At 39.5% G+C, this 23,633-nt stretch overlaps 1 protein-coding gene across 1 annotated transcript in view; it reads right to left on the bottom strand.

Annotated features, from left to right (window-relative positions):
- smpd3 (sphingomyelin phosphodiesterase 3) overlaps positions 1-23,633 on the bottom strand; it is a 108,986-nt gene that overhangs the window by 26,352 nt on the left and 59,001 nt on the right. The gene's annotated exons all lie outside the window — the stretch shown is intronic.

Genomic DNA, 23,633 nt, shown 5'->3' with positions numbered 1-23,633 from the left:
AAGTACCCGAGTCTGCTGTAAGTAATTATGTGAACATTGACATCAGATGAGGAGTCATTCAAGATTTCATCTTTCATTACTCTCACAAGCTTTATCACTTAGTTTTTCCTTAAAGACAGAAAGCAGTGAGGGAACTGGTCTGTTATACATTTGGACATCAAGTCGCTACTTAGGACTAGACGACTGCAACTCCTTCATTTATAATAGGCTGACCTTCAGGTTATGCTTACAAATTAACCCCGGGCAAATACCTTTTTCTTTGGGTGTTTATGTGTATTATGTTATTTGGCCTTTGTGAACGTAATTACACATGGCAAAAAACAGTTGGCTGGGGAAGCCTTGAAGGGTGGCCAATGGACGACCGGGGAAGACTTCAACCAACCATTGGAGCATGTTTTTAATTATATGCAGTAACGTACTACATTTACTCCATTACATTTACATACAAAAATCTTCGACGTCGCAACAATAATCACAAGATTCCATTATAGCAATCAGACGTAACAATACTTGTTACATGACCACGCTTGCAGATGGAAGTCTTATGATCACGCCGGCCTGTTCATTCATGTGTCAAAGTGCTATAGAAAATAAACTATTCGACATAGAGCTCTGTCGTTAATAATACTCCAAAGAGTGGATTTTAACCTGCTCTCCTGCTTGTTCTTTTTCTTTAGTTAAAATTTTGATGTGAGGAAATGAGGTTGGAGTTAGTAGTGTTTTTGTTAACTTTTATAATGCATATCATTTTGAACAAATACAATGAAAATCTATTTCTTGTGTATGCATTGTTACCAGGGTTGAAAGTGGTAAGAATTTCTTGCCCGAACTCCCTGAAATAAAGGTCGCCACGGAGGCAGATGTTTTTTGTTTTTTTTTAACTTCCTAAAATCACAAAAATGTAAAGAAAACTGCTCTTAGCATTTATACTTATAACACACAATAAAACAAAACAGGTTTAACACATGTATTAGGCAACTGCATTACACTTACTGTAACAAGGCATATATGAGAAACTGATTTTCATTCATTCAAAATTTTATTTTTTCAATGATGTGCAAAATAATAGTTAACTAAAACTACATACAGTAACCCCAAACTCCATCTCCTCATTTTTGTTTTCCCTCAGTTCCTCATATCAAATGCAAAACCTCAATTCTAACTGCTTAAGAATATACATAGGATGCACATTAAAATAGAAGATAATGTAAACACTGACTCATACAGTGACCCCTGGTTTTTCTATTATTTATTAATATTTACATTATTTCTTTTGTGTGTCTGTTCAATGTATTTATTCAGATTTAGCATTAGAAAGACATACATATAAGACATGATTTCCCTTTATACCCCCAAAGTATAATTCTTTATTAAATTCTATTAAATCCTCTCAAATCAACTCAGGCTACGTCTACACTAGGACAGATAATTTTCTCCAGGGTATTTTGCCAACTATTTTTATACCGGTCCGCACTTTGTTTAAGGTGCGCTTCTGCAAACTACGCCTGCATTTGCGCAAGCTACGCATGCGTAGAAAGGAGGAGCCTAATGTGTTACATGATCGCCCCGCGCGGTTTACCTCTGAACCGGAAACTCGTCACTCGCTGGTGGAAAAATTTCGAATTTACTACACGTTCTAGACCAGGGGTTGGGAACTCCGTTTTGTGATCACTGTTTTTTTTTTCGTGATTGCAAATGAACGCATTACACGGGAGCGACAGTGAAGAAACTGAGGGCACACTCGGCTTTTACGAGCAGTTGCCGAGTTATGATTTAAATAAATCTTGAGAAAAGAACAAAAAAGAAAGCCTGACATTGTTACTTGGGATGTTACAATCAATGCTCAGTTGCGCACTCAACACTTGGAAAATAACAAATGGAAACATATGGTGTGGCGCTGCGTATATCTCCTGGAAGTGGAAACCGCAGCTATGAGGGCTTGTGCATAACAGTGGCGCGCCTGGAAGTGGAGAGTTTTGACAGGCGGAAATGTCATCAAAATGAAACTGATCTAGCGCCTCTGTAACTTGGGGTACCACGCAGTTCACTTTTTGGGGTTTAATTTTCCTCTCCGCATTTTTATATACTTCAGTTCGGCTGGCATTGTGTTGGGAGGGGCCAACCTCGCTCCTAGCTGACTGGAGACTTAATGATGAACTAATCTGCGATGGCAGGACCACAAATAGGCACAGAATTGAAGCAGATTATTGCGACGTACATTTGAAGGTTCTAGAAAAATGTGTGAATGCATGATCAGCTCATCACATCTCGTTCAAGTCCAGCGAGCCCGCTTGTGGAAAAGAAAGGAGGAGCAGGAAGGCCAAGTCTTGATCGTCCGCCTCCATTGTGCCACACTAAAAATGGCGATGGCACGCTCCATGATGTCACTTCCTTAGTATCCGATAGTTGTACAGAGACAGCAGTCCATATTAAGCTGTGGGTAATATTACCCGCCTACATTGTCCATGTAACAACTAATCCGAACAAGTGGTATACTAATGTGGCCAACAAAGGCCATATAGTCTTACTAATTAAATGTTTAAAGTGCGTATGACACCAAAATGCATGTTTATTTCATATTTCATGCAGTGTTTTATGCTCCTGAATGAAATGGACCACTTGGATGTGTGTGGAAGTGATCGTTTTATATATTCAATTTTGAATCCCGCACCATGAAAATGAGTGACTTCCGGCTTCATTCTCGGGTTCAGCATCTCACAGTACAGCATTGCTTTATAACATGCAGATGGACTGTGGTTTCAGCTGACTTTGCGGATTAATTCATTTATTTTTCGCATCACACAAGCCAAACGGCTGCAGAAAATGGTTGCTGCCACAGGGAGAGGCGTGTGAGCCTTTTTGGGTTTCAAAAGGTTCCCGTTCACTGTAGGTATTGGCCAAAACAAGCCTACTACTGTGGGACCGTTGGACTTACGAGGAAGTGAGTAAACATCGTATTTTGTATTATTTTAAATACCGGGATCATGGCACACGTCCTAATACCGAGCTGGCTTGCATTTTGTGGCTGATTGTCCATCGGCCGACGACTGGTTGCTTGTCGCACACCCCCCTTCCAGGAGACCACTATACTCAGCTTATTGCCCTCTTCGTGTGCCCGGTGTTCTGTCAAACTTTCAACCCCATCAAAAATTGCAACATTGTGTTAAAAATGGCCACGAATACAGCGATTACAAAGTAAACCCTACAAAGTAGTAAACCCCTACAAACTAGACACGTTCTCCTCAGACATATCCTGCCATGTCAGCTGCATAACAACTGCAAGCCGCTCTCTGTCTTCGCCGTGTAGTAAAGCATTATTTTATGCCATATTCGTGTTGACCATGTGGCAGCTACGCGCTCCTCCAACGTCGGCCAGTTTGTCCGGCGGTACTCTCCAGCTACTTACCCGGCGAGCTCTCCTGTCCGTAGCAGGGAAACGAGCTGTAACTTGCTTGCCACCAGGCGGTTTGCCGATCAGCAAAGTCAATCGACAACCTCGCCGTCGTGTGACATAATCCAAGCTAGTTCTGTACAATTTTTAGCTTTGAAAAGCGAAAATAAGACTTTGAGACGTCACTTGGTTCGGGTTAGCATGTCGGGTAGCTGTCACACCTCTTGGTTTGTTTACATTCTCCGAAGCCGGGACAGGGAAATGACAAAAGCCTGACTAACTACGGTAGCATAAAATATCGTTCGGGAGGTGCGACAGTAAAGGTGAAGTTGACAGTTTTGACCATTATGGAGTAATTATGCCATGTCGTACTGAATAAATGCATTTTTATTATTTCATATTCCATTTAGCACAAGACTGTTATTTGTCATGACCATACCATTTATTAAGCAATTGGGGAAAAATACTTCGATAAAAAGAATATCCTGTAAAAATATTGGAGTAGAGAAACTGAAACAATGACATTTTGCGACTCTCTTCGTCACATTATCCTCGTTCTGAATAATTCTCCTTCAATGGGCTGAACTGTAAATCAGAATAAACCATTACTCTGCAGATGTCATCCACCTGTTGGGGACGCTAGAGCCCTATAATGGTAGGCGTGGCTCAACGGCGGATTAAAAGACTTAATTTCTCGTCATCTGTGCTTTGCCAAATTGTTGTATATAGTCAAATCGTCTCAAAATATGATTCAAATTCACATAATAATGCTATTTAAGACTTTTTTTTATCCTGTCACACGCACTTTAAAGTCCGTCCTAGTGTAGACTTGGCCTCATGCTGCTTAGAACAGCACACAACACAACACAATGAGTTGCCATAGCGACTACAGCCAATGTTTAAAAAGTTAAAAGAGGGGGTCGTCCTTTGAAAGGTAGTTTTCTGGAAACTTCAAAGCAGCCCCTTGTCACTCATCAATAACTTTAACAAGCTGCAGCTGCCTGGTAAGAAAGAAAAGATTTAGGAAGGAGAGTGAGAGGCTGTACGTGATTGGTATGGGACATCTCCATAAAATCCTGCATTTATTTATTTATTTTTCTAATTGAAAAAAAAATGGACTGTTGATTGAAGCGCGAAGTAGCGAGGGATCAGTGTATATTATTATTTTTAAAAAGTAACACACATTATTAATAAGTACAAATGACTTTATTCATCATTTATTTGTTATACACAGTGAAATGGTATATATTTTGAAGATAACACAAATATTGACTTTTTTTTTAATATTATAAGGAAATATGTAAATGTTTACGATGACTTCTTTTAATTTTGTAATTTTATTTTGAAGTATCACTTCTCTTACACAGCAAATTAATAACATCGTAATCAGATTATTTTTCATAAATTTAGTCAAACAATTTTCTCCATCTTGTTTTGATTGTTAAAGAGGAGTTAAAAGATTAATGCGTCAGATTATTCCATTTATTTTATGTAAAAATTACAATTTGTTCTTATGCAGCCCATATATCTAAAAGTTGGTAATTTTTCACCTAAATCAAGAAAAACCTACTTTCAAATAATGTTTTGAACATTATCTATTCCTGAAGTAAGAATATTTCTGAAAAACAAGCTTTTTTAAGATTAAATATACTAATTTATTGTTTAAAATAAGTCTGTTAGGTTATTTTCAACTAGCTACGTATTTTTCTTAATTGGGGGAATCTAAGTGAGTAAAATTTACTTGAAACACTGGCAGATAATTTCACTTATTTCAATTAGATTTATACTGAAAACAAGGGAATTTTCTAGATTTAAGGAAGTGTGTTTTTGCAATGCACTTAAGTGAAATTTTGGGCTTCTCTACTTACAGTGGGCATATAAGTATTTAGCCATCCACTAATTGTGCAAGTTCTCCCACTTGAAAATATTAGAGTGGCCTGTAATTGTCAACATGGGTAAACCTCAACCATGAGAGACAGAATGTGGGGAAAAAAAAACAGAAAATCACTTTGATTTTTAAAGAATTTATTTGCAAATCATGGTGGAAAATAATTATTTGGTCATTACCAAAAGTTAATCTCAATACTTTGTTATGTACCCTTTGTTGGCTATAACGGAGGCCAAACGTTTTCTGTAACTCTTCACAAGCTTTTCACACACTGTTGCTGGTATTTTGGCCCATTCCTCCATGCAGACCTCCTCTACAGCAGTGATGTTTTGGGGCTGTCGTTGGGCAACACGGATTTTCAACTCCCCCCACAGATTTTCTATGGGATTGCGATCTGGAGACTGGCTAGGCCATTGCAGGACTTTGAAATGCTTCTTACGAAGCCACTCCTTTGTTGCCCTGGCTGTGTGTTTGGGATCATTGTCATGCTGAAAGACCCAGCCACGTCTCATCTTCAATGCCCTTGCTGATGGAAGGAGATTTTCACTCAAAATCTCTCAATACATGGCCCCATTCATTCTTTCCTTTACACAGATCAGTCGTCCTGGTCCCTTTGCAGAAAAACAGCCCCAAAGCATGATGTTTCCACCCCCATGCTTCAGTGGGTATGGTGTTCTTCGGATGCAATTCAGTATTCTTTCTCCTCCAAACACGAGAACCTGTGTTTCTACCAAAAAAATCTATTTTGGTTTCATCTGACCATAACACATTCTCCCAATCCTCTTCTGGATCATCCAAATGCTCTCTAGCGAACCGCAGACGGGCCTGGACGTGTACTTTCTTCAGCAGGGGGACACGTCTGGCAGTACAGGATTTGAGTCCCTGGCGGGGCATTGTGTTACTGATAGTAGCCTTTGTTTCTGTGGTCCCAGCTCTCTGTAGGTCATTCACTAGGTCCCCCAGTGTGGTTCTGGGATTTTTGCTCACCGTTCTTGTTATCATTTTGACGCCACGGGGTGAGGGAGATTATCAGTGGTCTTGTATGTCTTCCATTTTCTAATAATTGCTCCCACAGTTGATTTCTTTACACCAAGCGTTTTACCTTTTGCAGATTCAGTCTTCCCAGCCTGGTGTAGGTCGACAATTTTGTCTCTGGTGTCCTTCGACAGCTCTTTGGTCTTGGCCATAGTGGAGTTTGGAGTGTGACTGACTGAGGGTGTGGACAGGGGTCTTTTATACCGATAATGAGTTAAAACAGGTGCCATTAATACATGTAATGAGTGGAGCCTCGTTAGACCTCGTTAGAAGAAGTTAAACCTATTTGACAGCCAGAAATCTTGCTTGTTTGTAGGTGACCAAATACTTATTTTCCACTCTAATTTGGAAATAAATTCTTTAAAAATCAAACAATGTGATTTTCTGTTTTTTTCCACATTCTGTCTCTCATGGTTGACGTTTACCCATGTTGACAATTCCAGGCCTCTCTAATCTTTTCAAGTAGGAGAACTTGCACAATTGGTGGTTGACTAAATACTTGTTTGCCCCACTGTACATCTTTATTGCTCATTTTCACATGGGCATGCGGGGTTCTGGAGCCTATCCTAGCTATGAGCAGAAGTCAATACACACACACTGAACTGTTTTCCGGCCAATCGCATCTTTGGTATTATGTAAATGCTAACGTTGACGCAAAATGTTATGGGTCACTCGTTGTTAACATTGAGAATAGCTACTGTATATATTTGTCTTGCCACATTTTAAAAATAGGCACTGTTTGCTAAAGCGTTTCACAAATCCAAACCTTGACAATCATATCGTTTTGCTAGTAAGTACGAAGCAATTCGTGTGAATAGTTTCTGCTGACCTTGGTTGTTAGTGTCAGGTAGTGTAAAATATAGATGTTGTTTTGGAGGTGGTTAGATGTCGGGAAAAAAATTTAACTCAAACTTTACTTTTCAAATGTGTCTGCACGATGTATTTTGAACAAGCACACATATGTGCCCACGCATATGAAAGATAATTACAAAAGGAGCGAAATGGTGAGACCTGAAAGCTTTAATTACTGAGCACTGGTTTCCTCTTTAGGGAAATATTTTTAATTAATATTCAATCTCTATTTCTCTCTTACTTTCTCCCTCTCTCGTTTATCCAATCCATTACCTCTCAACAAGATACAATTCAGACAAACGCTGCTGACCTGCAACTGCTCTCCAGGTAAACACATTCACTGGAAAATTATGATAATGAGTGTGTGCTGCCCAAGGGTTACATTTTCCAGTGACTAAATCCATGTGTGACGTGAATCCCTCATCACATTCATGATTGAAATTAAGCTGCATGGTTTACATGTAAAGAATGACTATACAGTAACAAGTCAAACTGAACAATAGTAAACATATTTTGGATTTGGCTAAGGCGGTACTTCTCAAATAGAGGTATTTTATTTTAATTCAGGCAAATTGGTGTGCTTTAAGTATCTTCTGCTGCAAACAAAACAATGTTATTAAAGTTATAGTTATAGGTTTATAATATTAGATATATAGTTATTAGGGATTTGAATTTTGACTAATTCCCCTGCCGACTAGTCTCAGATTTTATTTGCGACTAGTCTATGAGCAAGAAAACTTGCAATTTAATACACATATTAAATAAAAAGTTTAAAATGCAAAAGTTTTGTGTATTTACAGTGGTATGAAAACGTATTTAACCTTTTGGAATGTCTCTCATTTCTGCATGAACTCACCATCAAATGTGATCTGATCTTTGTCAAAATAACACAGATGAAAAAACAGTGTCTGCTTTAACTAAAACCACCCAAACTTTTATAGGTTTTCAAATTTTCATTAAGGATATGTGAAAGAATATATTTTATTCATGCTTATAAAACACGATTATTGACTGCTGTGAAACTATTTGCTTGCCTGTGAGACTGGATACAGGTGTGTGCGTTCCAAATATGTGTGCTTCATGTATTCCTTTGAACTTCCAAAATGATGCCAGTTGACTGCCTTATCCAGATATGACTCCCTCTTTTTCCAGCATGTTTTTCTGCAGAAAATTCCCAAGTCGGGCTCTAATAAGTTTCACTTCTGTTTCACAGTAAGCATCCAGTTTTGAGAAACCCCAAATAAGGAGAAGCAGTTAGAGCTGACTCACTCTGAACTAGCCAATTACCGCTCACCACATACCCACTGTTATGACATTTTTCTTACCAAGTGACTTTGTAAATAAAAAGGTTGCGCGGGCTTCGACAAGTGGGGAAGACTTTTGCGAGGACTAGCTTCGCATCTGCCGAAACCCCATTCGCAGGTTAAAATCTTGAACCAGACTCGAGTGATTCCTGACTGCAAGTTTTTTGATCCCCGATGAGGTGGGAGGCTTCTCTTCTTGTGACTGTCATTTGAATTGAATACTCTGGGTATTTTATTTCCTGACAGGATAGTATGCAAACAATGACAGAAGGGGGAAAAATAAGTAAGTGAACCATTTAATACTTTGTGGGCTCCCCTTCGGCAGCAACGACTTCAACCAGACGCTTCCTGCAGCTGTAAATCAGTCTGGCACATCGATCAGGACTAATCTTGGCCCATTCTTCTCTACAAAACTGCTGTAGTTCAGTAAGATTCCTGTATGAATCACTGTTTAGGTCATGCCACAGCATCTCAATAAAGTTCAAGTCTGGACTTTGACTTGGCCACTCCAGAACGTGTATTTTGTTCTTCTGAAACCATTCTGAAGTTGATTTACTTCTGTGTTTTGGATCATTGTCTTGTTGCAGCATCCATCCTCTTTCTAGCTTCAGTGTCTGACAGATGGCCTCAGGTTTTCCTGCAAAACATCCTAAAACTTTTGAATTCATTCTTCCATTACTGATTACAAGTTGTCCAAGCCCTGAGGAAGCAAAACAGCTCCAAATCATGATACTCCCTCCAACATGCTTCACGGTGGGGGTGAGGACTTGATGTTGGTGAGCTGTTCAATGTTTCCTCCGCACATGACGCTGTGTGTTACTCCGAAACATTTCAACATTGGTTTCATCAGTCCACAAAATATTTTGCCAAAACTTCTGTGGACTGTCCAAGTGCCTTTTTGCGAACATTAAACCAGCAAATATGTTTGTTTTTTTTTGACAGCAGTGGCTTCCTCTGTGGAATCCTTCCATGAACACCATTCTCGGCCATAGTTTTTTTTTTTTTTTTACATATAGTTGATGTGTGCAGAGATATTGGAGTGTGCAAGTCATTTCTGTAAGTCTTTAGCAGACACTCTAGCGTTCTTTTTTTACCTCTTTGAGTATTCTGCTCTGAACTCTTGGCATCATCATTGGTGGAAGGCCACTCCTTGGGAGAGAAGCAACAGTGCCAAACTCTCTCCATTTGTAGACAACTTCTCTGACTGTCGATTGATAAACATCCAGACATTTAGAGATTTGTATCCTTTTGCATCCTAAATCAACAATCATTGATCGCATGTCTTCTGACAGCTCTTTTGACCGAGCCATGATGCATATCAGACAATGTTTCTTATCAAGACAATTCTTACCAGGTGTGTGTTTTATAAGGGGCAGGGCAGCTTTAAAGCACTCATCAGTGATTGGGCACACACCTGACTTGAAATATTTTGTAAAAATTGGTTTCGATTGCTCTCTAAGTCTCCTTAGGCAGAGGGTTCACTTACTTATTTTCCCCTTTCTGTCATTGTTTGCATGCTATCCTCATTAAAATACAAAAACCTATAAATGTTTGAGTGGTTTTAGATAAAGCAGACAGTTTTTAAATCTGTGTGATTTTGACAAAGATCAGTGCACATTTGATGGTGATTTTATGCAGAAATGTGAGAAATTCCAAAAGGTTCAGATACTTTTTAATAACACTGTATGAGCTATTTTAGCCCAAACATTCAGCACGAGTCGTTTATTTAAATTCTATTGATGTAACAAAAAGTGACTGAATAAAGGTAAACAATTGAAAGAGAAAAACATTCCTGATACGTTTGCAAAAACCTCCCCAAACTTTGTGTCCCTGCCCCCTCCTAAGAGTGTGTGTATGTTTGGGTGTCTCTCCCTGGTTGCCTGTTTTAGTGAGGCAGAGGCACGAAGACCAAATTTCCTTTCAGACTTATATCATGCTAAATTCTCGTGTAAAGTGACGTGGGATTTCTCCATGTCATGGCTTTCAGACATTGGGAGATGTACCGGGAATTACGGACACTTTCAGACTTGTCGCGTGTTGGCGACTCGGCGCTCTCTGTGCGGCGAGGGCGAGGAAGGGGATTTCATAACCTGGGTATTATGTCATTTTGGTCGGCATTGGCAACTAAATAAATCACACATTTCCAAAGTGTAAAAAATAAAATAAAAAAAAGAACAGAATAATTGAGAAGCACTGGGCTTAGGTTATAAAATCTCTAAGCAAACCAAGGGACAAGGATCATGATTCCACCTACAGTATTTGCAAATTATTCATGAACAATAAAACTAATCAGACAAATTTTAAAAAGTTTGGATGTACAGTACATAAGTGGATTTTTGTGCCAGTGCAAAGCATGTCTTGGAAAATGGCATTCTACTCTGTGCCAAGATAGATGTAACACAGTGTCACTGGCTGCCATTGACGGCGCTATATTGGATGTCTAGAGCCGTCAATGGCACTGAAAGATGTGCATCCATAACCAATCCTCCCTGTTTAGGTGAACTGGACATCTTTAGTTTTCAATGGCATGCAATGAGGCACTTCCTTGTAATTTTAGGGTATTTGAGGTCACTTCTAGTCAATTTTGCATAATTTTTTATTCATTTTTGGGGGGGTTATTTCAGGGCTGAGTCTTGCTCATTGGTTACTTCCTGTTGATTTTGTTTCACTTCCTGTTGCATTTTTGGGTCACTTCCTTGTTAACACATTGGCTGCCATTAGGGTGCCATTCTGACTATGGGGTGGGGGGTTTAATAAACAAATGTCCTGAGTCCTGAATAAACATCTTGAATACGTCTTGTCATCAGAGGCTGCTCATAACGCTGTTTAAAAGTGCCTCATCTAGCCCCCCACCCCCCTTCTGCAATCAGACGTTGCATTTTAATGATCCATGTGACCGTGGTTAAACTCTTGTGTCACACAAACTGTGCTGCAGTGTAAACAGCTGCATTATGGATATCGTCAACCTATCTCTGATGCCGTGCTCTTTCCCGACATATATTTGGAAGCATCCCCCATAGTACCAGTTCCCAAGCATGCTGCAGTAAGTAACTGAGCTGAATGATTACAGGCCAGTGGAACCTGTAATTATGAGGTGCCTCAGGGAGACTGCTTCTTCATCACATCAAGGGTGGTCTTCCACTACACTTGAGAATGAGCATGTTGGAGGAATAAGTCAACTAATGCTGCCATCCGGGCGGCCTTCCACTCTGAATTACAACACCTGAAATAAGATTTTTTTTTAAAAAAAAAAAGAACACTACCAATACTACAGCAGTTATATTCTCCCACAAAGACCTCTAAATGCAAACCTTGGAACACGGCAAAACATCTGTATGTGGACCAAGGCCTTTCTGACAACCAGGAAATACTTCGCTTTCCCAAAATCACATCATTTTCTTTGTTTCTATTATTATACAATGTATGTAGAAATAGTCTGTCACACTCCATTAAAATGTTTCCACACTTATTGAAGAAAAGCAGATTTTTTTTCCTGCAGGAGTTCTGAATATAATTGACCAATTCATCAGTGTGGCCAAACATTGGCGGAGAGGGACGGTTGTATTCACACATAGATGAGATGTGTGAAGAGAAGAGATTATGTTGCCTTATGCTGAAGAGGACATACCCTTGAAATTGATGATTCAACTAGACAATCACCCCAAAACACTCATAACATGCAAAGTCTTGGTTCCAAACCAACAAAATTAATGTCATGGAGTTGCCAGCCCAAACCTTAATCCAATCGATAACTTGAGGGGTAACATCAAGAGTGCAGTTTTTGAAGCAAAACCAAGAAATGTAAATGAATTGTGGACTGCCATTAAGGAATCTTGGGGTGAAATAACAGCTGAAAGTTGATTTTACTCCATATCACACAGATGGTACAGGATATATACTGTATGCAGGTGTACAGTGGTATGAAAAAGTATCAGAAGCTTTTGGAATTTCTCACATTTCTGCATAAAATCATCAAAAGTGATCTGATCTTTGTCAAAATCACACAGATGAAAAAACAGTGTCTGCTTTAACTAAAACCACCCAAACATTTATAGATGTTTATATTTTAATGAGGATAGTATGCAAACAATGACAGAAGGGGGAAAATTAAGCAAGTGAACCATGACATTTAATATTTTGTGGCCCCCACTTTGGCAGCAATAACTTCAACCAGACGCTTCCTTTAGCTGCAGATCAGTTTGGCACATCGATCAGGAGTAATCTTGGCCCATTCTTCTCTACAAAACTGCTGTAGTTCAGTCAGATTCCTGGGATGTCTGGCTTGAATTGCTTTCTTCTGGCCATGCCATAGCATCTCAATGGGGTTCAAAGTCTGGACTTTGACTTGGCCACACCAGAATGTGTATTTTGTTCTTCTGAAACCATTCTAAAGTTGATTTACTTCAGTGTTTTGGATCATTGTCTTGTTGCAGCATCCATCGTATTTTTAGCTTTAACTGTCTGACTGACGGCCTACGATTTTCTTGCAAAACATCCAGATAAACTTTTGAATTCATTCTTCCATTAATGATTGCATGCTGTCCAGGCCCTGAGGTAGGAAAAGAGCCCCAAATCATGATGCTCTCTCTCCCCCATGTTTCACGGTGGGGATGAGGTGTTGATGTTGGTGAGCTGTTCCATTTTTCCTCCACACATGACGTTGTGTGTTACTCCTAAACAATTCAACTTTGGTCTCATCAGTCCTCAAAATATTTTGCCAAAACGTCTGTGGAGTGTCCAAGTGCCTTTTAGCGAACATTAAACGAACAACGTTTTTTTTTTTTTTTTTAGACAGCAGTGTTCCTCTGTGGAGTCCTCCCATTAACACCATTCTTGGGAATAGTTTTACATATAGTTGATGTGTGCACAAAGATATTGGACTGTGCCAATGATTTCTGTAAGTCTTTAGCAGACACTCTCGGGTACTTTTTGACCTCTCTGAGTATTCTGCGTTTAACTCTTGGCGTCATCTTTAGTGGATAAATGTCTGTGTTGTTTTAGTTAAAGCAGACACTGTCTGTACATCTGTGTGATTTTGACAAAGATCAGATCAAATTTGATGGTGATTTTATGCAGAAATGTGAGAAATTCCAAAAGGTTCAAATACTTTTTCATATATATATATATATATATATATAAAACCTTTGGTCATACAACTAAATATTAGTTTAGCGATTCAAAGGTTGCTAAATCCTAGAAACAAAAAAGTTGGTACAAAACAGTTTTGAGTTTAAAAAGTCAACAGCAGACCTTGCTTTTTTTTTTATTTTTATAAACACTCCCCTTTCAATTAATTGCCTAATTGAGCAGCCTTAACCCCCAAATTCCACTCGGTCCGCTGCGCTCCGCTGTGTTCCGAATGACGCAACTAATATGTTTGTACTATAATCAATACGGGGTGGTCCATATGATCCGCTCTACATTTGTATGACTCGTATCATGTTTACGTGATACACACACTCTTTCTCAGCACATAGAGTTGCCAGAGAGACAAAAACATATGTTTTACCACCGCTAGACACACAAAACACGCTGGAGTTAACTCTTGACGCTGGTGGGAAATGTTCATGATAGTGTTTACTGACCTTTAATTTTGTATAAATATGAAATCATATTGGAGGTATTGCTTCCTCAAGCCGCAAACATGTTTTACATATTGGTCGGCCATCTTCCTCTAAGACGCGACCGTCTGTAACTTTTCTGTAGCCGGAGTATTCCATTACCAGCAATTTTGTTTTCTTCAGGAGCTTCACCTCCTACAGCCATTGTGTATCACAGCTGACTCACTGACACTAAGCAACAACAGGTGGGGGAGGCTTGAGCCTTGCACCTGCAAGCGAGGGAATTCTCCCAGCATTTTTGGGACATGATGGAAATTTTTTGCTGTTTCGAAACATTTTCATACCACGGTATACCTTGAAACCGGTAATTGACACATGTCTAGATGGAAGCCAGGCTGGAGGAACAGATTGCGGACCCTCAGATGCCTCCAACACCAGCTGGAAGAGAGCGTGCTTGGCGGCGCCTCTGACTTTCTTGCCATTTGTGGGATTAATTTCTGGAAGCTGCGGTGGCTGCCAACTAACCGGCTAGGTGGGGACTGTGTAGCGTCACTCGGAATACTGTCGGCGACGCCATGATGTGTCAGCGTGACCCTCCTATTGGTGCATTTGATGCGGCAACACGACGCTCTCATTGGTGGGTTACTGAAATCATTGAGTGCTGAGAAAAATAAACAGTAAAAAGTGAACTAGACTTCTGTGCTGATTTACTGAAGCTAATTTCTGCTGCCAATTTTTGCAAGTCCTACACTATGTGTGTGTGTGTGCGTGTGTGGGGGGGGTGTTTGTGTGTGTGTGCACACACGTACGTGGATTTGTGTGTGGTGGGGGGTGCGTCTGTGGGTTGTGTGCATTTGCGTGTGTTGGACGGAATGTAACTAGTTAAACTGTGCTATCGGCCTTTGTGCAATTTTGGCCCATGTGTGCATGTTGTTTTCTGAAAAGACTGTCACAATAATAAACTTTGTGTTGATCTGATCACCCAGAATCCTCCATTTTGCGTATGTACAGACCGTATGAGAGACATACTGTATGCAGTGGGCATTGGGCATCGCAGGCTGTCCACATCGTAGCTGAGCTCAGCGCATATGCAGCGCAAACGCAGCGCACACGAAGGTAGTGGGATTCCGGCGTTAAAAATGTATATATCACAGGGTTCACCAAATCTACTTTTCCTGTTCTGTTTTCCACGTCTCCCTCCTTCAACACACCTGAATCAAGTAATCAGGATTATTATCATGCTCCTGGAAAGCTTGCTGATGACAAACATTTGATTCAGGTGTGTTAGGGGAGAGAGACATGGAAAATACGACAGGATAGATGGCACCGAGGTCCGGATTTGGTGGTCCCTGGTACATCATGAATGCTGGGTATTGTTGGTTTTCCAAGATTCTGCTGTACCTACTGGTAACTTGTTTGCCATGTAGAGCACTATTGGTACTCATAAATATTTTACTTCAAGTCCCAAGTCAAGACCGACAAGTCTCAAATGTCCCAGTGGCGGAACAAATGTGTACAGAACCTGGGTGCGATGAGTATAAACAGGGCCTCCGAGGTGACAGTTCGATTGGGGTGGAGAGGGCTAGTGTTTACCCTCCCCTCACAGGCTCACACAGCCAAGCCCCCTTTACGTTTGCAAACCAGGCCCCCTAGAGGCCCGGTTTCGGCCGCACCCCCTTTAGCTCTGCCCCTGATATTGATGTCAAAATAAAATGTCATTTTATTTACTTATTATTTTTTTACAATTGATGGCTCTCACTTCCGTCATTGCCAACTGTATTCTGAGATCTATGATCCTTTCAGACAAGTCTGCACCTGTACGTTCTCCATAAAACAGGACACAACCGGGGCATACACATGAATTATAATTGAGACAATACTTGGTCTGACACCGAATATATTTAGAACGTTATTGAGAAACGGCCACTGTTCACTTTCCAGCAGGAGCTTTTTCTCATCCGCAATGCTTCTCCCACGTGACACCATATGCGTGGTTAGAAATGTTTGTCACTTTTTAATGAGTCCCACTCTTGCAATCTGCTGCCAAAAACAGAAAAAAGCGCCACAGTTTTTGATTCTGTACTTATTTTAAATACATTTGTACAAGGTGTGTTTATTTCTTTAAATCTTATGTCTTTAATTACATTTAAACAGATGACTTTCATCATACTGTACATGCATAGGCTTATAAAGTATACAAAAGGTTCACTGACAACACAGCTGGCATCATTATTGATGCTCACTCATCCCATGATAGCTTTACACACATCACTTTTTGCTGAAATGAGAAGCTATTATGGATCAGGAAGGAACTAAACTAAGCACTGCAGTTTAAACTCAATCTCTCAGCTTGATGCCACATTTGTGCTTTGTTTGCCATGCCATTAAGACACTGCTCCCTATGCTAATGCAACACAATTTGAAAAAGGATTTTCAGCTCTTTCAGGCTGCACTTCATGTAATTTCAAATCTACTATTCTTATCTTAATGCTTAACACTCTTGCGCTAGGTGAATTGGTAGAATACAGTGGTATGAAAGAGTATCTGAACCTTTTGGAAACTCTCACATTTCTACATAAAATCACCATCAAATGTGATCTGATCTTTGTCAAAATCACACAGATGAAAATACAGTATCTGCTTTAACTAAAACTATCCAAACATTTATAGGTTTTCACATTTTAATAAGCATAACACGCAAACAATGACAGAAGGGGGAAAAATAACTAAGTGAACCCTCTGCCATAGGAGACTTAAAGAGCAATTGAAACCAATTTTTACCAAACCTTTTAAGTCAGGTGTGTGCCCAATCACTGATGAGTGGTTAAATGCTGCCCTGCCCACTATAAAACACACATCAGGTAAGAATTGCCTTGATGAGAAGCACTGTAAGATGTGCATCATGGCCCGGTCAAAAGAGCTGTCAGAAGACATGCGATCGATGATTGTTGATTTGTATTAAGCTGGGAAAGGATACAAATCTCTAAAGGTCTGGATGTTTATCAATCGACAGTCAGAGAAGTTGTCTACAAATGGAGAGAGTTTGGCACTGTTGCTTCTCTCCCAAGGAGTGGCCGTCCACCAAAGATGATGCCAAGAGTTCAGCGCAGAATACTCAGAGGTCATTGGCGTAGTCCAATATCTGCACACATCAACTAAATGTAAAATTATGGCCGAGAATGGTGTTCATGGAAGGACTCAACAGAGGACGCCATTGCTGTCTAAAAAAAACATTGTGCTCATTTAATTTTCGCAAAAAGGCACTTGGATACTCCACAGAAGTTTTGGCAAAATATTTTGTGGACTGATGAAACCAAAGTTCAATTGTTTAGGAGTAACACACAACACCATATGTGGAGGAAAAATTGGACCAGCTCACCAACATCAACACCTCATCCCCACCGTGAAGCATGGTGGAGGGAGCATCATGATTTGGGGCTGTTTTGCTACCTCAGGGCCTGGACAACTTGCTACCATTAATAGAAGAATGAATTCAAAAGTTTATCAGGATTTTTTGCAGGAAAACCTTAGGCCGTTTGTGTGGTTTTAGTTGACGCAGACACTGTTTCTTCATCTGTGTGATTTTGATAAAGATCAGATCACATTTGATGGTGATTTTATGCAGAAATGTGAGAAAATCCAAAAGGTATAGATACTTTATTAAACCACTGTTAAAACATCCTGCATTGCTTGGAAGGAAAGGAAAATATGACTAAACCTCTCTAGCTAAAGAATAGAGAAGTTTTGGATCTGACTTTCTTCAGTAAAACGCATACAATAGATCTTTGTGTTTCTATGAAACGAAATATTGCAGACATATTGAATCCAGAAGATCCGGTCAGTTCTAAAACAATGTTCCACATCAGAGATTAATTTAAATAACCATATCACATGCCCTTAATAAAACTGCAATCCAGGCATTTTTGAAGCTCTTTTGCATATACTTATAATGGATAGTGTTCTCAGAAATCAGGAGCAATCATTTGAAGGGCAGGAGTTGGTGTTAGCTCACTGCTGGGAAATGAAAACATTACAATGAAAAAAATGCTGTAGACGTGCAGAAAATAAAATTGTCTTGTTTCCTAGGTGCAGCTGAAGTACCACATCCTGCATTTAAAACAAACAAACAAACAAACAAACAAACAAACAAACAACGAAGAACACTAATTGTCATTCATGTTAAAACTAGGTATGTCCCCAGTCCGGTTCTGTCATTTGCAAAATAAAGCATTGCGACAATTAAGCCATGAAATGGGGTCGGCCAACAATAATAGTACTTTTTACTGAATATGTTCTTGCACAACTTTGTGAGGCACTCGTAACTATTAAACCTAATCCTAAAACTAAACCCTAGTTCAATTTCCACCACCTGTGAGCATGATCATTTTTAAAATACGTTTCCATTTGTGTCCCTAGTAAAACTTAAGCTGTATTGGCACAAGCGATCGACTGACATAACCGGCATATCGGGCTAATAAATGGACTTTTTTCCAACATCAACCTAATAACAAAGAAAATAAGTCAATAAAAAAAAGGATTTTTATCTGGCATAGACTTTATAATGATATTGACATGTACACGGGGCCGATTAATAGGGGGCCTATCTCTGTCAAAGCTGACCGAGTGGAAACACAGACAAAGAGCTTTTTACGTTGAAAATTCTTGTGAATAAATGCGTAAATCCCTCAATTCTTTATATAAATGGACGTAAAACAGTCTCGATTCTTGGTTAAAAGCAACAAAAACAACAAAAATGGCAGTTAGCATTTATTTTACGTAACTATGTCAAATGTGCTGCTAGCCGTTAAGTTACTGTGGCACCGCCATACCACAACAAAGAGCTTTTTATGTTGAAATTCTTGTGAATAAATGCTTAAATCCCTGAATTCTTCATAGATATGGACGTAAAACAGTCTCGATTCTTTGTTAAAAGCAAAAAAAAATTGCAGTTAGCATTTATTTTACATAAATATATCAAATGTGCTGCTAGTCTTTTAGGGGACTGCAGCGCCGCCTTATCATCAGAAAGAGCTTTTTCTGTTGAGAATTCTGTTGAATAAATCCTTAAATCCTTAATTCTTTATAGATATGGATAAAACAGTCTCGATTCTTTGTTAAAAAAAGCAAAGAACCGGGCAGTTAGCATTTATTTTATGTAAATATGTCAAATGTGCTGCGGCCGCCTTATGAAAACAAAGAGCTTTTTCTGTTGAAAATTCTTGAAAATAAATACTTAAATCCCTGAATTCTTTATAGATATGGCTGTAAATCAGTCTAGATTCTTTGTTAAAAAAGCAAAGAACCGGGCGGTTGGCATTTATTTTACGTAAATATGTCAAATGTGCTGCGGCCGCCTTTATCAAAACGAAGAGATTTTTCTGTTGATAATTTTTGTGAATAAATGCTTAAATCCCTGAATTCTTTATAGATATGGACGTAAAACAGTCTCGATTCTTGGTAAAAAGAAGAAGAAAAAAAACGGGCAATTAGCATTTATTTTACGTAAAAATTGCAAAATATGACGCCAATGCCATAGTGGTTAATTTTCCCCCTTTTATTTTTTCACAATGTTTCAAAATGCATGCATGGTACAAAAAATATAATAATTACCTGGAATCGTCGAACAAATCACTCCTGAGACAAGCCTTCCTATTTGTATGTAGTACAGCTTCCGTACTTTTTCAACCTAAATCCGGCCTTAGAACGCTTCGTACTTGTGTCTGAGAATAACTCCTCTTGGTGTGGTGTAGTGTATGACGAAAGTGACCCGTCAATATCATTATGAAGTCTATGGATCTGGCATCTGTGTGGGCAACTGTGGCCACCGCTGACTGACGGTAGGACCCCAGAAGGACCCTGCAGCAGCATGAAGGCAGGCTGCTATAGGAACCTTCAGGCTTGCCTGTTTTGTAAATATTGTAAGATTTTTTTTTATCTTGCATCAGAGAATATGCAATGTTGCCTTAGACTTTCAAGGTGTTTACAGAGTGATCCTAACACTCTAAATATAACTGGTTGCGTTAGTGTAGCATTCGCGTTAGGATTAGCATAGCGATCATCCGCTTAAACTCTCACGCTCAATTGTTTACATCTCGTCGTGACGTCCCGGTGGGTTTAATTATTTGAAAATAATGTACTGTTTGTGCTGAGCGTATATAATCATAAAAAGAAGTGCTGTGTTCGTCGGTTTGGTCGCACCGTATTAATCCTTTAAGTCTCAGGTCATCATTGTAAATTTGAAGCTGTTGAAACAATTTTTAAAAAGAAATTGCCTTTCGGCTCTGGATATTGGCAATTGAAAACCCTATTTTTGGATAATTTTGTTTCTTTGTAGCCCTTATAATTCAAAAATAAATAAATAAATACATTGAAAGACCCTATCGCTTCCAAGTGACTCCTATCCAGTGAAAAAAATGACATGATTTGACCGATTTCTATCACGTTTTTTCATTGATTTCTAAATTGGAATTTATGGAATCACTGTTGTAGCTGCAGGCATCTGCATTCATGTTGAACACGACATGCTTTTATATGTTCACCAGAAGTGCGCGCTACGTTGCTAACCAGAAGCTTTGACTTGTCAAGAGAGAGCAGTTGTTGTTGGTTTTCCCTGGCATGTGAATTGTAATGTACATGTCTCCATTTTTCTCATCGTTGAAAATGCTGTAAACGAGTATGTTTCACGTTGAAGCAGCAACTTTGACAGCAAGGAGTGCGTTTGGGAAGACTGCCATTGGTTGAATGCAGGTTAAAGTGGTTAGTGCAACTTTGCATTGTATTTCGCCATTAGCGTTTGTGTTGCTCTGCTAACGTTGTACAAAATTTAATTCATATTTATGTTTGAACTTAGTTCTACAGTGTGCTGAAGAGCAATAAACATCTGTGAATGGAACTGAAGCCTCTTTTGCAATCAATGAGCGGTACAACTGTATTAACAGTCGGGTAGCAACAATAATCAACTTGGTGCGAGGAGAACAACCCAATTTCACGCTCTTGCATGGACTTGTTTATTAACAGCCACAAACTCTGTTTGAAAATGAAAAATGCCCAGGCATAAGACTAGAAAAGAGAAAAAGACCAAAGATTAGCGACAAAATCACAAAGTATTTTTCATAATTAAAGACACAGAATTAAGCGATTTTTTTATTTTTTATTATTGATTTTCAAATCAAATGGTGTGTATACACGAAGCATTTCTTTTATTCCTATCAGGCTTTTAATCCAAATAAAAGTGTCAATGTGTTAGGGAAATATTAGTAAGAAAAAGGGAATTGCATTTATCCTAGTTAGTGGTTTTATTAAATTGTAACCCATGTATTCACTATGTGCCTTAAATTGCCACAGGTCACATTCCACAGTAAAGAGGGGGTGGTGGGCTGGCTACTCAAAGCCTCCCCTGGGGATAAGTTTACGATGTTGCTTCGAACAAATGGTGTTTCTTGAAGTACTCGGCTTAAAGTGAGATAGCATTGTTGTAAACATTTTGACATTATCTCACTAGGAGAAGAAACACATGTGACTGGGGAGGGCGAGTGAAGAGGAGGGCCACTCACTTTTACCCGATTTGAATATAACCAATAGACCATTGCCATGTTTGAATGTTTATTCTGTTTCATGAATATGTATCCATGTTGCTTTAAAGGAAAATGCATTGCGGAAATAAACCAAGTTGGCTTGTGCACGCATTCTGTGTGTGTTTCACTACCTTCTTCCATGCGCATGTAAAAGAGACTCGAGACGTCCGAGTGGACGACTGGCCTGATGATTTAATCCCCAATGGGTGGGAGGCGAGACTCCTGATGTTATTAAGGATTTTCCTGACACAATGTAAACGTAGGCAATGATGGATTGCTCGTCAAAGGTATGTTTAGGGCACTTTCACATTAGACCGAGTGGACCAGGGTCCAGTTGGAGAGCTACCTCGCAACGATACTTGCAAATGACTTGTTAAAAAGGTTCAGGACTTACACTGCGCCAACCGAACTACCCCCCCCCATCCCGGCCGGAAAATGGGGGGAAAAAAACAACCGAAAAATTGAGCCTCTGGTGCAGGCGTTTGTTTCCTTAGTACTGTAACAACGACAAGGAAGTCTGCAGCTTCGTCGGGTTTTTAATCCTTCATTTTAGAACTTGAGGTACACAACACGGCTATAGTCCACCATAGGCAACGCCAACAACAACAGAACATGGAAAGTGAAAGTATATCGACCCACGCTTCTGCACTCTCACATAGCAGGGACAGCATGCAAAACACAACCGCCACATTAGAACCCGATTCTGTGTATCAAATGCAACTGCTTAGATCTAAGCTCCAGGTGTTGACACTGGACGTAAAGTAGTAAAAGCGCACCCCGCTTCGGTTGCATTCACAAGCGTCGCAGGATGCGCTTAAAACGGACTGAGACACATGATTTTTTTTAATGGACCAGAGTTCATTTGTTTGGCCCGAACTACGGTTCGGATCTGCGTTCACATTTCAAAACAAAACGAACTTTCTGACAAAAAGAACTGAGAAGAGCACCAAACAGTGCTCGTGTGAAAGCACCCTTGGTATAAAAACAATAGCGTACCGCACGAATGCAATTTTTAGACCGCAAGGCTGCATGATGTCACCATCTTAAACCAGAAGGGGTTCAATATAGAAGCGCGCTTGCATACAACCCATGCTAGTACTGCTTGTTTTCTGCTGGTAATCTTTCAAAAAAGAACTTGTCGAGTAAACACTGCTGCTCATAGAAACGACTCTAAACATTACGACCGTCCACATATGGAGGATTTTTTTCTTCATATGTTTCCCGAAGCCAAAAACTCAGAGGAAAAAATGTGAACAATGGATCAACTTCTGCAGACGTCTAAAAGAGCAGTTTAACGCCAGCAAGGTGAAGCCATTCACCTTCATGAGCAGTAAACATTTGTTTGGGGGCCATGGTCCTAGAGTTGACAATGCTGATCCATTGCCTGCCACAGAGGTAAGCCATTTTGGTATTTTTACTTATTTTTTAGCGTGGCGATTTGCCGTGCTGCTTCTGTCTGACAATGAATGACCTGCCACTGTTGTTTTGACCTGTTTTGCCAACAGTCAAATTGACTCACATATGGTGGTACAACTGCTTTGACTGACATTTATTTATCACAGCACTCATGTAGGCCTATTTTTCTAAAACACAGATATTTAAATAAATTAGCCCTGTTTGTCCTTGATCTTTTTGTAGTAAGCCTGTTCATGCCTACAGGTAGGCTCTAGATTTAACAGCTTTACCTTTTCTTTTGTAAAGAAACAACCTTATTGAGGGGGAGTCTACATAAATTAATATAATTAAGATTTGCTATTAATGAAAAATTGGCTGTCATTGAGTAGCATTTGCGATCGCTACACAAAAATAGCAATATAAATTACCCCCAAGAACGGTCAGAGATATAAGACAACCAGAGGATATAAAATATAAGAAAGACAGGGCATATGTGGTAAAGGATAGCTGTTGAAACAGGATAATGTCAGTGGTGTAAGGCAATGCACACAAGAAAAAAGTGTCGATAAAAAAGCTAACTCTGGATTAGGTTGGTTGTTTTTCCCGTCTTTTTTAGCCCTCGACACTCAAGCC

Source organism: Corythoichthys intestinalis, chromosome 5 (assembly GCF_030265065.1).
Source record: "Corythoichthys intestinalis isolate RoL2023-P3 chromosome 5, ASM3026506v1, whole genome shotgun sequence".
In the NCBI taxonomy this organism is placed as follows: Eukaryota; Metazoa; Chordata; class Actinopteri; order Syngnathiformes; family Syngnathidae; genus Corythoichthys; species Corythoichthys intestinalis.
The sequence above is the reverse complement of the archived record's forward strand: the minus strand, read 5'-3'. Positions and strand labels throughout refer to the sequence as shown.